The 15,613-nt window shown below is 47.3% G+C and overlaps 1 pseudogene; it reads left to right on the top strand.

Moving 5' to 3' along the window:
* The first annotated feature begins 2,545 nt into the window (after positions 1–2,545).
* LOC141022470 (uncharacterized) overlaps positions 2,546–15,613 on the top strand; it is a 179,670-nt pseudogene continuing 166,602 nt past the window's right edge.

Here is a 15,613-nt window from a genome sequence, read left to right on the forward strand (position 1 = left end):
TTTCGTATCATCAATTTCATCCTCTCCCAATATTGTGCAACATGTTCATGATCAAGTTGCTTAAAATTCATAATATCGTTCCTAAGGGAGATGATCTTAGCGGGAGGAAAATACTTGGAAATAAAAGCACCTTTACACTTATTCCATGAATCAATACTAATTTTAGGAAAAGATGAAAACCAAGTTTTAGCACGATCTCGAAGCGAGAACGAAAATAGCTTTAATTTAACAATATCATTATCCACATCTTTTTTATTTTGCATATCATACAAATCAACAAAATTATTAAGATGGGATGCGGCATCCTCATTGGGAAGACCGGAAAATTGATCTTTCATAACAAGATTCAGCAAAGCGGTGTTGATTTCACAAGATTCCCCATTAGTAGCGGGAGAAATCGGGGTACTAATAAAATCATTATTATTGGTGTTGGAAAAATCACACAATTTGATATTTTCTTGAGTCATCGTGACAAAGCAAGCAATCCAACACACAAGCACACAAAAAGCAAGCGGAGAAGGCGAACGGAAGAGAGGCGAAGAAAAGGAAAATCTTTTCGAAAATCGTTGTAGAAGTGGGGAGAGGAAAACGAGAGGCGAATGGCAAATAATGTAATGCGAGAGATGAGAGTTTATGATGGGTACTTGTTATGTCTTGGCTTGGCGTAGATCTCCCCGGCAACGGCGCCATAAATTCTTCCTGCTACTTCTTGAGCTTGCGTTGGTTTTCCCTTGAAGAGGAAAGGGTGATGCAGCAAAGTAGAGTAAGTATTTCCCTCAGCTTTTGAGAACCAAGGTATCAATCCAGTAGGAGACAACGTGCAAGTCACCGAATACCTGCACAAACAAACACCAACTTGCACCCAACGTGATAAAGGGGTTGTCAATCCCTTCACGGTTATTTGCAAAGTGAGATCTGATAGAGATGGATACACGGTAAATTAATATTTTTGGTAATTTGGGTTTATGGAACGGAAAGTAAAAGATTGCAAAGGAAGTAAATACGAAACTAAAATTGTATATCGGAAACTTATATGATGGAATATAGACCCAGGGGCCATAGGTTTCACTAGAGGCTTCTCACAAGATAGAAAATATTACGGTGGGTGAACGAATTACTGCTGAGCAATTGATAGAAAAGCGCAAAATTATGATGATATCTAAGGCAATGATCATGAATATAGGCATCACGTCCGTATCAAGTAGACCGACTCCTGCCTGCATCTACTACTATTACTCCACACATCGACCGACTCCTGCCTGTATCTAGAGTATTAAGTTCATAGAACAGAGTAACGCATTAAGATGACATGATGTAGCAGGATAAACTCAAGCAATATGATGAAAACCCCATCTTGTTATCCTCGATGGCAACGATACAATACGTGTCGGTTCCCCTTCTATCACTGGGATCGAGCACCGCAAGATTGAACCCAAACCTAAGCACTTCTCCCATTGCAAGAAAAACCAATCTGGTTGGCCAAACCAAATTGATGGTTCGAAGAGACTTGCAAAGATATCAAATCATGCATATAAGAATTCAGAGAAGATTCAAATAATATTCATAGATAAGCTGATCATAAATACACAATTCATCGGCTCTCGTCAAAAACACCACAAAAGAGTATTACATCAGATAGATCTCCAAGAACATCGAGGAGAATATGGTATTGAGAATCAAAGAGAGAGAAGAAGCCATCTAGCTACTACATATGGACCAGTAGGTGTCGGTGTCAAAACTGGCGGATCTCGGGTAGGGGGTCCCGAACTGTGCGTCTAAGGTCGATGGTAACAGGAGACGGGGGACACGATGTTTACCCAGGTTCGGGTCCTCTCTATGGAGGTAATACCCTACTTCCTGCTTGATTGATCTTGATGAATATGAGTATTACAAGAGTTGATCTACCACGAGATCGCAATGGCTAAAACCCTAGAAGTCTAGCCTGTATGACTATGATTATGATTCTTGCCTCTACGCCGGAGGGGACTAGGGTTATACAAAGTCGGTTTACAGAGAAAGGAATCTTCATATCAGGACGCCAAGCTTGCTTTCCACGCCAAGAGAGTCCTATCCGGACACGGGAGAGACTCTTCGGTCTTGTATCTTCACAGCCCATCAGTCCGGCCCACGTATCATAGTCCGGACGCCCAAGGACCCCTTAATCCAGGACTCCCTCAGTAGCCCCTGAACCATGCTTCAATGACGATGTGTCCGGCACGCAGATTGTCTTCGGCATTGCAAGGCGGGTTCCTTCTCCGAATACTCCAACACATTCTTCAGACATAACGACCGTGTCCGGCTCTGCAAAATGAGCACCACACACAACCGCAGAGAGCATAATATTTCATGAGTCCAATACACTGACAACTTTTGTAACGTGATACCACGTCATCACTCAGTTATAAGGAGATAAGGATTCCCTTCCTTCACCCATGCATTCTCTCTCTCTACCCTCCCAATCTCGAGCTCCAATGCCCAAGTCCTCATCCTTTCCGCCTCAAGGAAGCACTCGACCAAGTACGGATCCGGAGCGCAAGGCAAGTGGATGGCCTCCTCCTTTAGGGTGAAGGACATCACCATGCTTCGGGAGGCCGGGTATCTAGCGAAAGAAATCGCCCACCGGCTTCCGGCCAAGGGGCAAATCGTCCCCACCCCGAAGCCCAATGAGAGGGTGGTGTTCATCCCCCATTTCGTCCGCGGGTTAGGGTTTCCTCTCCACCCTTTCGTCCGCGGACTCATGTTTTATTACGGGCTAGATTTCCATGATCTAGCCCCAAACTCCTTCCTCAACATCTCGGCATTCATTGTCGTGTGCGAGGCCTTCCTCCGCATTCCACCCCACTTCGGACTGTGGCTTAATATCTTCAACGTGAAGCCGAAGGTGGTGGATGGCCAACACGCGGAGTGCGGAGGTGCCATGGTGAGCAAGATGCCCCCAACGTCACGTGTCCCAAAAGTACTTTTGTGGAGACCGTCAAAGAGTAGCAGAAACTATGGTTCTATATCACAGAGCCTCGCGACACCACTTGGGCAGCGGCTCCCGAATTCAAGTCCGGTGCCCAAATGCGGCTCACCTCCTGGCTAGAGAAGGGCCTGAATTGGTCTTCGTCAGACGAGCTGATAGCACTGCAAACGCGTATATAGAGCATGGTGGACAAGAACATAAAGCTCGTCAATGTGATCCAGGTGATGCTAGTTCGCCGGATCCTTCCATGCCAGAGCCGGACTTGCCATTTATCGGAGTTCGATCCGGCCAAGCACCAGACCTTGCAACAGTTCTTCGGAACTACGCACGAGGACATTTGGAAGGTGCTCTTCAAGGGCAACGAGATGCCGCCGGCGACGACCGAGGACAGTGGGCACGCCCTGGCCCATCCTGCCAGTCCGGTAAGTTTTTCACGTTTCAAGATGCATACTTTACTTGCTTAGTCATGGAAGATATCTAAACCCCACTATTTATTTTTCCAGGACTGGACAAAGAAGGCGGAGCGGATTCGGTGTCCGGCTCCGCTGCCTGAGGAACCAGCGATTCCGCTTCTGACGAAGATGCTAGTTCCGATGCCCTACCAGGCGCCAGAGAAGAAGGCCAAGAAGAAGGCCAAGGGGGTCCGGAGTGGCCCCCGCCGCAAAGGAGCTTCGGACATGTCGTCCAAAGACAATGATACTTGCTCCTCCGCCGCCGAAGTCGACGACGAGGAGGAGGAAGAAAGCATCTCTCCCACTGAGGGGGGAGGGAAGAAAAGGGCGACCTCCACAAATTTGGAGGCAGAGGCGTCCAAGAGGGGGAAGGGCTCCCTCACAGATAACTCCACGTGGGACGTTGACAGCAGCCCAGAGCCATGCCCCCGAAACAAGCCCCTGGCCGCATCGTGAGTATTAAAAAACCCTGATGCGTCCATATATCCGGCCTCTCTACTTCATAGTTTTAACATGTTGAATTATGCAATTGCAGTCCGGCCCGCGACAGCTCCCTGCGATCCTCGTCGGGGGGTTCACTGGATTCAAAGGCGATGGCCAGCGAGTCGCCGCTGGTGACTTACTCTCCCAAGGCCAAGGGCGACGCCGAGGTGCTATCTCGAAGGACCTTCCGAGGCCAGGGGAGAGGTTCAGGAGGCCGTCAGGGCGGCGACAGAGGGTGACTCCTCGGCCGCTGGACACCTAGGGGAGAAAACCCCCATGGAGACTGGCGATGGGGGCCATATCCAATTCGGCCCCCAGTCGGATACCATCCCGGAGACCTACACGGCTCGAGAATCGAGCGAGCAGCCTCCTCCGAAGGGAGGAGGTGTGCCTATTCCGCCGGTGACCTCTGTCCATCCAGAGGCACCGGATAATCTGCTGGAAGCGCTAAGAGGCGCTTCCATTGTGGAGGAACACCGTATCCTTATGGGTACAGTGGTTGAGAGGGTTCAGTCCGTCAAGAGCGGACTGACCGAAGCCTGCACTAGCCTGCTGACAGGCTTTGAGGTAAGCGACGCAAAAGAGAAAGTCATAGTATAGACAGTAGCCCCTAAGACACTGTCCGGCGTTCAAAAAGAAAAGCCAGACAGAGGATCAAGTAATTTTCGCAGGAAGGTAATGAAATGTGTCTTATTTGAATAAGCAGGCGTCATTGCTGACTGCGACTGCACACGCTGCCGAAGTCTCCGGACAGAAGCAGAGACTGGAGCGGGCCGAGGAGGAGCTCGGCCAAGCAAGGGAATAGCTAGAGGATAAGCAAGGTATGTAATGACCTGCTGTATATTCAGAAATAATGAATGATGTGTATTGACCAAAATGCCATGATATTTGTAGGAGCGGCGACCGAGGTTGAGGCCCTTAAAAAGGCGCTGGCCGAGGCCGAGGAGAAGGCTGCTAAGGAACAAGCCACCCGTGAAAAGCACGAGGCCAGGCTTAATGAGGTCCAGCAAGAGCTCCAGGATGCCGTGAAGAAATGCGAGTCCTTGGAGCGCGATGTTTCGTCTCAAGAGACCGAACTCGCCAAGGCTCGCCAAAGCGCGGAAGAGGCCCGGGTTGAAGCCCAGGGCGCCCTCCAGGAGATTCAGGAGGCCAAGAAAATCACGGCGGGTAAGGCTTTTAGTATGCAAAGCAAGTATATGCGGAATTCTTCTGAGCCGAAGAGGGGAGCTCAATGAAGAAGCTGTTCTAGTCGCAATACCTTGCGCCAGAACATCCGGTGCCCTTTAGCGATCAGCTAAAACAGCTAGTCGAACTGCATAGGGTGGCCGAACTGTCCATGAAGGACTTAATAATCCGGCTATGGCCTGCCGAAGCCATACCCAGCAGCTACTTCGGTCTCGTGAAGCGGCTAGTCGATGCCTGCCCTCGGCTTGACGCCATTAAGCGGTAGGTCTGCATCAAAGGTGCGCGGATGGCCTTCGCCCGTGTCAAGATGCAGTGGGCAAAGATGAATGCCGTCACGGTCGCGACCGAAGGACCGCCCGCGGGCAAGGAGCACCGCACGCCCGAGCGATGTCCTGGAGGGATCCCACATTGTGGCGGAGCAATGTACGAAGGATGTAATCTTTGAATGAATACATTCATATTGTCTTGCACTGTATTATGAAACAAGTTTGGTTATGTAATATAATGTTTGTTTAATATTTTACCTCCTGTGCGGCCGTGTTTATAAATTTTGAGAGTTGGCCAGTCGTCGGCTTCAGACCCCACGTAGGTAGTACGGGGGTGTTCGGGATGGAATCTAAACACTCTTGATCCAATTGTTTGGTCCGTGAAGGAGGTGTTCAGCGCAACGAACCAGGCAATCGGACTATGTGGCTTTATCACCCTCACTTAGCCATAGGAGTTTGACAATGAAAATTTAGGCGCAGCCCCTAGTATCCGAACTAGGGTGCTGTAAACACCTGATCGGGTAAGAGCCGATTCATCGCATATTGCAGAAAAACTCACTAAAGATTTGAAACCTCCGAAGAGCTGACCTGCTCTCGCCGCATCGTGACAGTCAATTTTCGGCTTTCTCTACTGAGGTTCTCATCCGGATAAACCAGCACACAATCGCAGTAGTTCTCCCTTTACTACCCTAGCCGATATAGCGGAACGTAAGGTAGTAAGCACAGGAGCCGGGCAACCCAACTATTGACCAAAGACATGATTCAGAGCCAATGCATATAATGCTAAATTCGGGGTGCCGAACTATATTGTAAAAAGTGTTCATACTTTGTTGCGTATTATGGGTCGCAATGAAGCCCCTGGCAGATTAAAGCGTACCAAAGTGTACGGGTGCAACTTGAGAAGATTATCAAAAAGGAAAAAGGAGGGGTAGTAAGCTAGTGCCGCAAAAGTTGGGCCGCAAACTGTTTCCATTATAGTTTGATTAATACGTCAAAGCGTGTTTGTACAAGTGGTGCAATAAGCAACCGGGCTATTTAACATGCCACAACCAAGGGAGAGCGGCGTGCGGGTCCTGAAAACAGGTAGAGTGATCGTTAAAGAGACCACCTAGAAATTCCCCCATACGTCCGTGCTTCTTGCCATCTTGGTGTATTTATCCTTCGAAAGTACCGGTTATCAGGCCGTCGGGGAAGGCCTATGGAAAAGAAACCTGAAAAGGAAAAAAAAAGGAAAAAGTGAAAGTATGTGTGTCCGGGGGCGGTCGAGCCGTATTGTGGATCACAAGCTAGATATGCCTCCATCCATGCCCATGGTATTTTCAGTGCGTAGTTATGTATGCGCGGTACGAATGCCGCCACTTGGTTGGGACTGGGACCGAGGCCAAATTGCTAGTCGAGCTCTTGATGAGCTGGGTTGTCCTGCTGCAGAATAGTCTGGACTCTCTTGACAGTGTCCGGGAGCTCGGCCGCCGAATTAAGGTTCTGCTTGAAAAGGCCATTCTATACTTCTGCTGCTAAGGCAGCGGTGTGATCCTCGGTACGGAGGGAGCGTTCCGTGTTTCCATTAACTGTTATGAGGCCGCGTGGTTCGGGCATCTTGAGCTTGAGATAAGCGTAGTGCGGCACCACGTTGAATCGAGCAAATGCGGTTCGTCCAAGCAGTGCGTGATAGTCACTGTGAAAGGGGACGATATCGAAGATCAGCTCTTCGCTTCGGAAGTTGTCCAGGGATCCGAAGACAACCTCTAGGGTGATTGAGCCCATACAGCGGGCCTCTACACCTGGTATGACTCCTTTAAAGGTAGTCTTTGTGGGCTTAATTCTTGAGGGATGAATGCCCATTTTGCGTGCTGTATCCTGATAGAGCAGGTTCAGGCTGCTACCACCGTCCATGAGGACTCGCGTGAGGTGGAATCCATCAACGATTGGGTCGAGGACCAGTGTGGCTGAACCGCCATGACGGATACTGGTCGGATGGTCCCTGCGATCAAAAGTGATCGGACAGGAAGGCCATGGGTTGAACTTTGGGGCGACTGGCTCCATCGCATAGACGTCCCTGAGCGCGCGCTTGCGTTCCCTCTTGGGGATGTGGGTAGCGTATATCATGTTCACCGTTTTAACTTGGGGGGGGACTTCTTCTGTCCCCCTGTGTTCGGTGGACGGGGCTCCTCGTCATCATCCTCACTTTGCGACCCCTTTTCCTTGTTCTCGGCATTTAACTTGCCGGCCTGTTTAAAAACCCAACAATCTCTGTTGGTGTGATTGGCTGGTTTGTCGGGGGTGCCGTGTATCTGGCATGGGCGATCCAGTATGCGGTCCAAGCTGGATGGGCCCGAATTGTACCTTTTGAACGGCTTCTTCCGCTGGCCGGACTTGGAGCCGCTGAATCCGGCGTTGACCGCCGTGTCGTCGGTATTATCACCGTTGTTTAGACGCTTGTGTCTGTTGCGTCGGGGCTTGCCGTTGCTATTTCTGGCTTCCGAAGTGCCAAGTTTGCTTGCATTGTTGTTCCTACGGGCTAGCCAGCTATCCTCACCTGCGCAAAAGCGGGTCATAAGTGCCGTGAGGGATGCCATGGACTTCGGATTCTCTTGGCCAAGGTGTGGGGCGAGCCATTCATCCCGGATGCTGTGTTTAAAGGCCGCCAGGGCTTCGGCATCCGGACAGTCGACGATCTGGTTCTCTTTAGTTAAGAACCTAGTCCAGAGTTTCCTGGTTGACTCTCCGGGCTATTGAATTATGTGACTTAAGTCATCGGCATCCGGAGGCCGAACATATGTACCTTGGAAGTTGTCAAGGAAGGCCTCTTCCAAGTCCTCCCAGCTGCCGATGGAGTTTTCGGGCAGACTGTTCAACCAGTGCCGGGCTGGTCCTTTAAGTTTTAGTGGGGGGTATTTGATGGCATGGAGATCATCGCCGCGGGCCATATGAATGTGAAGAAGAAAATCCTCGATCCATACCGCGGGGTCTGTTGTCCCATCGTATGATTCGATGTTTACGGGTTTAAACCCTTCTGGGAATTCGTGATCCATTACCTCGTCAGTGAAGCAAAGGGGGTGTGCGGCGCCTCTATATCGGGCCACGTCACGACGTAGCTCGGATGGAGTCCGTCTGCGGTACTCGGCCCGGGCGTGAGTATGATTGTTGCATCCGGCTAAGTAGCCGTTGTCGCGTGTCGGGGCACGTCCCCGTGATCCGTAGATCGATCTGTTCTGACCTGCTCTAGTGTCCAAGTCCTGTCGCAGGTCATATGTATGTCCCCAAGCTGTTTTATCTCTGCCTTTACGGTGAAGTGGGGCAGGCTGGTGTTCAGCTTGAGTTGCCGCTTTATCCCGACCACATGGTGGTCGGTCAGCCGCATTGCGCGATGATGGTACGGGCTCCAACGCCTCATCATCGAACTGAGGTAGCAATTTGCGCTTCGGGTAACTTTTGGCTGGGCGCTTGAGGCCGTATTCCTCGGCTGCTAGGACATCAGTCCATCTATCGTTGAGCAGATCTTGATCAGCTTGAAGCTGCTGCTATTTCTTTTTCAGTCTCCTTGCAGTGGCTATTAGCCGGCGCTTAAAGCGCTCCTGCTTGAGAGGTTCCTCAGGCACGATAAAATCCTCGTTGCTGAGGCTCACCTCATCCTCGGAGAGCGGAAGATAATTACTTTCCTCCGAGTCTTCGTGTATGGTATGTTCATCAGGGCTAACTTGCCCGTCTTCCCGTTCGTCCTGTTCGGAAGTTGCCTCAACGGGGTCTTCATTGTCTTCGGCACCGCCGGAGAGTTATCTTTTCTTGTGCCAGTATCGTTGTCTTTCGCACGGCGTGATTTAGAGCGGCGCCGCTGACGTCGGCATTTTGGTTGTATCTCAGGAGGTTTATCCTTGACTGGATCCTTCTTGTTGTCGCCATTGTTCTATTTACGTGTGTCCACCATGTATACGTCATACGAGGAAGTGGCCGTCCAACGTCTTGTAAACGGAGGATTTTGGGCCTCCTCTTCTCCGGCATCGTCGTCCATACCGTCGATGTCTTCGGAGCCGTAATCGAGCATGTCGGTTAGGTCCCCGACAGTGGCTATGAAGTGGGCGGTGGGTGGGAAGCGAAATTCTCCGTCATCAGCCTCCAGTTCGAACCGGATATAATTCGGTTGTGAGTCCCCCGCTAAGGATAGAGTTTTTAATGAGTTTAGCACGTCGCCTAAAGGCGAGTGCCGGAAGATGTCCGCGGAGCTGAATTCGACGATCCATGACTGATCAAGCTCGACGTACGCGGACGCACATGGTTCGAAACCTGTAGCCGGAGATGAGTCCATGGTTCCGGTGACACAGATGTCACTCAAAGTTAGGTCTGTGTGCGGCTCCAACGCCGCTGAGTCTGCAGCTTCCGTGGCGGGGTTGAACTTCCCGTCCTCGGATGGCGCGATCCACTCCGGATCTAAGGCTAGAGCAATTACAGGTGCTATCTCCTGGGTATGGTCTGATGACAGATTTAAGTCATGTTCATCGTGGTGACAGGGAGCGGCTGCCGTGGTCTTGAATCTGTCGAAGATCAAGTCTCCGCGAATATCCGCGACGTAGTTCAAGATCCCAAATCGGACCTGATGGCCAAGGGCGTAGCTTTCGATCTGCTCCACATGGCCAAGCGAGTTGACCCACAGTGCGAAGCCGCCAAATACGAAGATCTGTCCGGGGAGGAAGACTTCCCATTAGATAGTATTGTTGTAGATGATCGAAGGAGCCATCAAATCTTTTGACGACGGCACAGTGGAACTCTCAATGAAAGCACCAATGTCGGTGTCAAAACCGGTGGATCTCAGGTAGGGGGTCCCGAACTGTGTGTCTAAGGTTGACGGTAACAGGAGACGGGGGATGATAACCCACAACTATAGGGGATCGCAACAGTTTTCGAGGGTAGAGTATTCAACCCAAATATATCGATTCGACACAAGGGGAGCCAAAGAATATTCTCAAGTATTAGCGGTTGAGTTGTCAATTCAACCACACCTGGATAACTTAGTATCTGCAGCAAAGTATTTAGTAGCAAAGTAGTATGATAGTAATGGAAACAGTAGCAAAAGTAATATTTTGGGGTTTTGTAGTGATTGTAACAGTAGCAACGGAAAAGTAACTAAGCAAAGAGCAATATGTGAAAAGCTCATAGGCATTGGATCGGTGATGGAGAATTATGCCGGATGCGGTTCATCATGTAACAATCATAACATAGGGTGACACAGAACTAGCTCCAATTCATCAATGTATTGTAGGCATGTATTCCGAATATAGTCATACGTGCTTATGGAAAAGAACTTGCATGACATCTTTTGTCCTACCCTCCCATGGCAGCTGGGTCCTAACGGAAACTAAGGGATATTAAGGCCTCCTTTTAATAGAGTACCGGACCAAAGCATTAACACATAGTGAATACATGAACCCCTCAAACTACGGTCATCACCGGGAGTGGTCCCGATTATTGTCACTTCGGGGTTGCCGGATCATAACACATAGTAGGTGACTATAGACTTGCAAGATAGGATCAAGAACTCACATATATTCATGAAAACATAATAGGTTCAGATCTGAAATCATGGCACTCAGGCCCTAGTGACAAGCATTAAGAATAGCAAAGTCATAGCAACATCAATCTCAGAACATAGTGGATACTAGGGATCAAACCCTAACAAAACTAACTCGGTTACATGATAAATCTCATCCAACCCATCACCATCCAGCAAGCCTATGATGGAATTACTCACGCACGGCGGTGAGCATCATGAAATTGGTGATGGAGGATGGTTGATGATGACGATGGCGACGGATTCCCCTCTCCGGAGCCCCGAACGGACTCCAGATCAGCCCTCCCGAGAGAGTTTAGGGCTTGGCGGCGGCTCCGTATCGTAAAACGCGATGAATCTTTCTCTCTGATTTTTTCTCCCCGAACACGAATATATAGAGTTGGAGTTGAGGTCGGTGGAGCTCCAGGGGACCCACGAGGCAGGGGGGCGCGCCCTGGGGGGCAGGCGCGCCTCCCACCCTCGTGGACAGGGTGTGGGCCCCTGGCCTTAATTCTTTCGCCAATATTTTTTATTATTTCCAAAAATAATCTCCATGAAGTTTCAGGTCATTCCGAGAACTTTTGTTTCTACACAAAAATAACACCATGGCAATTCTGCTGAAAACAGCGTTAGTCCGGGTTAGTTCCATTCAAATCATGCAAGTTAGAGTCCAAAACAAGGGCAAAAGTGTTCGGAAAAGTAGATACGACGGAGACGTATCAACTCCCCCAAGCTTAAACATTTGCTTGTCCTCAAGCAATTCAGTTGATAAACTGAAAGTGATAAAGAAAACTTTTACAAACTCTGTTTGCTCTTGTTGTTGTAAATATGTAAAGCCAGCATTCAAGTTTTCAGCAAAGATTATGAACTAACCATATTCACAATAACACTTAGGTCTCATGTTTACTCATATCAATGACATAATCAACTAGCGAGCAATAATAATAAATCTCGGATGACAACACTTTCTCAAAACAATCATGATATGATATAACAAGATGGTATCTCGCTAGCCCTTTCTGAGACCGCAAAACATAAATGCAGAGCACCTTTAAAGATCAAGGACTGACTAAACATTGTGATTCATGGTAAAAGAGATCTAGTCATAGTCATACCCAATATAAATTAATAGTAATGGATGCAAATGCAGCAGTGCTCTCCAGCTGGTGCTTTTTAATAAGAGGATGATGACTCAACATAAAAGTAAATAGATAGGCCCTTCGCAGAGGGAAGCAGGGATTTGTAGAGGTGCCAGAGCTCGATTTTGAAATAGAGATTAATAATATTTTGAGCGGCATACTTTCATTGTCAACATAACAACCGAGAGATGGCGATATCTTCCATGCTACACACATTATAGGCGGTTCCCAAACAGAATGGTAAAGTTTATACTCCCCCTCCACTAACAAGCATCAATCCATGGCTTGCTCGAAACAACAAGTGCCTCCAACTAACAAGAGTCCCGGGGGAGTTTTGTTTGCAATTATTTTGATTTGGTTTGCATAAAGCATGGGACTGGGCATCCCGGTTACCAGCCTAGCATGGAAGATACAGACATCCCTAGTTGATACATGAGCTATTCGAGCATGCAAAACAGAATTTCATTTGAAGGTTTAGAGTTTGGCACACACAAATTTACTTGGAATGGCAGGTAGATACCGCATATATAGGAAGGTATGGTGAACTCATATGGAATAACTTGGGGTTTAAGGGATTGGATGCACAAGCAGTATTCCCGATTAGTACAAGCGAAGGCTAGCAAAAGACTGGGAAGCGACCAACTAGAGAGCGACAACAGTCATGAACATGCATTAAAATTAATAAACATTGAGTGCAAGCATGAGTAGGATATAATCCACCATGAACATAAATATTGTGAAGGCTATGTTGATTTTGTTTTAACTACATGTGTGAACATGTGCCAAGTCAAGTCACTTGAATCATTCAAAGGAGGATACCACCCTATCATACCACATCACAACCACTATAATTGCATGTTGGCATGCAAGGTAAACCATTATAAACTCCTAGCTAATTAAGCATGGCATAAGTAAATATAATCTCTAATTGTCATTGCAAACATGTTTATTCATAATAGGCTGAATCAGGAATGATGAACTAATCATATTTACAAAAACAAGAGAGGTCGAGTTCATACCAGCTTCTCTCATCTCAGTCAGTCCATCATATATCGTCATTATTGCCTTTCACTTGCACGACGGAACGATGTGAATAATAATAATAGTGCACGTGCATTGGACTAAGCTGGAATCTGCAAGCATTCAATAAATAGGAGAAGACTAGGCAATATGGGCTCTTGGTTAAATCAACAATAATGCATATAAGAGCCACTTCAACAATTTTATTATGGTCTTCTCCTATCAACCCCCAAAGAAAAGAAAAGAAATAAAACTATTTACACGGGAAAGCTCCCAACAAGCAAAAGAAGAACGGGAAATCTTTTTGGGTTTTCTTTTTAATTACTACTACTACAGCAAGAAAAGTAAACTAGCTAAAAGCTGCAACTAATTTTTTTGGTTTTGTTAAGGTTTTTGTTTTAACACACAAGAAGAAAGCATAAAAATAAAAATAAACTAGCATGGATATTACAGTGAAAAAGTATGAGCACCGACATCTAGCAATGAGTGTGTGAACATAAATGTAATGTCGGTGAGAAATACGTACTCCCCCAAGCTTAGGCTTTTGACCTAAGTTGGTCTATGGCCACGGCTGGCCTGGCGGATATCCGAAGTTGTAACTGGGGTCGTACTGAGATGAAGCCTCGGGTTGCCACTGGTTGGCAACCTCCTCCAGATCCCACTGGTAAACATACTGGCGTGGGGGAACAAATTGTGGTTCCGGATCTGGCTCTGTAGCTGATGTGGGGTTCCAGTAGGCGTGAATGGCCTCCAACGGAACAAGGTACTCGCCTGCAGATAAATCAAACAAGGAAGGAGCAGGCAAGGTAATAGTCTCAGGGTGATTTTTATCAAATAACAGTCTATAGTTAAGCTCCTTTTTCCTGTTCTTAACAATGAAATCATGTGCAATCATACTCTTGTAATCTAGAAGAACAGTAGGCAACAATTTTTCTTCCTTCTCATAATGCCTAATAGGTATGATAAAGTATGCAGCGAGGCGCGAGGCGAAGATGCCTCCCAAGATGGGGCCCTTAGTACGGTTAAGATTTAACCACTTTGCAACAATAGCACCCATACTGAATGAGTCATCACGAAACAAGGCATGGCACAAAATAACAATATCAGGGGCACTTAGGTTGCCACAGTTTCCGCGACCAATTAAGCATCTACTAGCAAATAATGCAAAGTAACGTAAAACAGGAAAATGTATGCTAGTGATTCTTGCATCGGAAACTTTCCTAGTTTCTCCTACAGCAATTGTATCAATAAACCCCTCCACATCGTCACGATGTGGTTCCTCTACGCTGCCTGGAAAAGGCAACTTGGAAACCTCACAAAATTCACGAAGGGTCATCTCCTTATACTCATCATATAAATAGAAATCCACCGAAGGTGGAGACCTCCTAGAATGGAAATGCACAAAGATATTAGTGAGTAAGAGATACTGTTCGTGTTGGTCGCGGAGGAAGTCGGTGAGGCCATCATTCTCAGCCAATTCATAAAAATCATCATAAATCCCGGCTGCCTTTGAGAAATCATCACAAGGCCATTCACACGGCCGAACTTCCGCGGTGCGAGGGAGATTATATTTGGGCCTCTTGTCTTCTTCATCTTGCTTATCCTTCGAGCTTCGGCTCGAAGAGCCCCTCAAAAATCTCTTCATCATTTTCTGAAAATTTCTGAAATTTTTAGTAACTTCAAATAAAAGTGAACCAAACTCAACAAAATTGATAGCAACTACTCCTACAAGTGCCTAGAGACTATATCATGCATTAGAACTACTTGGGACCAAATAAATTTGACATGCAAGCTCAAGAAAAGGGTCACCTAGGCAGCAAGAATTTGCAATGAATAGAGCACTAGAACAAAAACTAATTGGACCATTGGAGGAGTCACATACCAAGGAACAATCCCCCAAAGCAGTTTTGTGAGAGGTGCTTTGAGCAAGGAGATCAAAAATCACAGCAAAATGAGCTAGAACTTGTGCTTGAGCTGGATGGTGATTTTTTGGGAGGAAGAAGGAGTGTGTGGTGGCTGGAATAAGTGGAGGGGAGCCAACATGGGCCCACGAGGTAGGGGGCGCGCCCAGGGGGTGGGCGCGCCCTGGACCCTCGTGGCCAGGTGCTTGCTCCCCCTGCTATGTTCTCAGTGCCAGATATTCTCAAATATTCCAAAAAAATCATATTTCAATTTCGGGGCATTTGGAGAACTTTTATTTTCGGGGTATTTTTTTATTGCACGAATAATTCAGAAAACAGACAGAAAATACTATTTTTGCTTTATTTATTCTAAATAACAGAAAGTAAAAGGAGGGTACAGAAGGTTGTGCTTTCTAACTTCATCCATCTCATGCTCATCGAAAGGAAACTACTAACAAGGTTGATCAAGTCTTGTTAACAAACTCATTCCGAATAACATGGAACCGGAGAAATTTCGAATAACACTATGTTACCTCAACGGGGATATGCACATCCCCAATATTAAGAATATCATATCTCTTTTTGACAGTAGGAAGAGGAAATTCAAAACCTCCAAAAATAATCGATGGAATTTTTCCAATAGAATTGATACTGTGGACT

The sequence above is a fragment of the Aegilops tauschii genome, chromosome 5 (genome assembly GCF_002575655.3).
Source record: "Aegilops tauschii subsp. strangulata cultivar AL8/78 chromosome 5, Aet v6.0, whole genome shotgun sequence".
NCBI lineage: Eukaryota > Viridiplantae > Streptophyta > Magnoliopsida > Poales > Poaceae > Aegilops > Aegilops tauschii.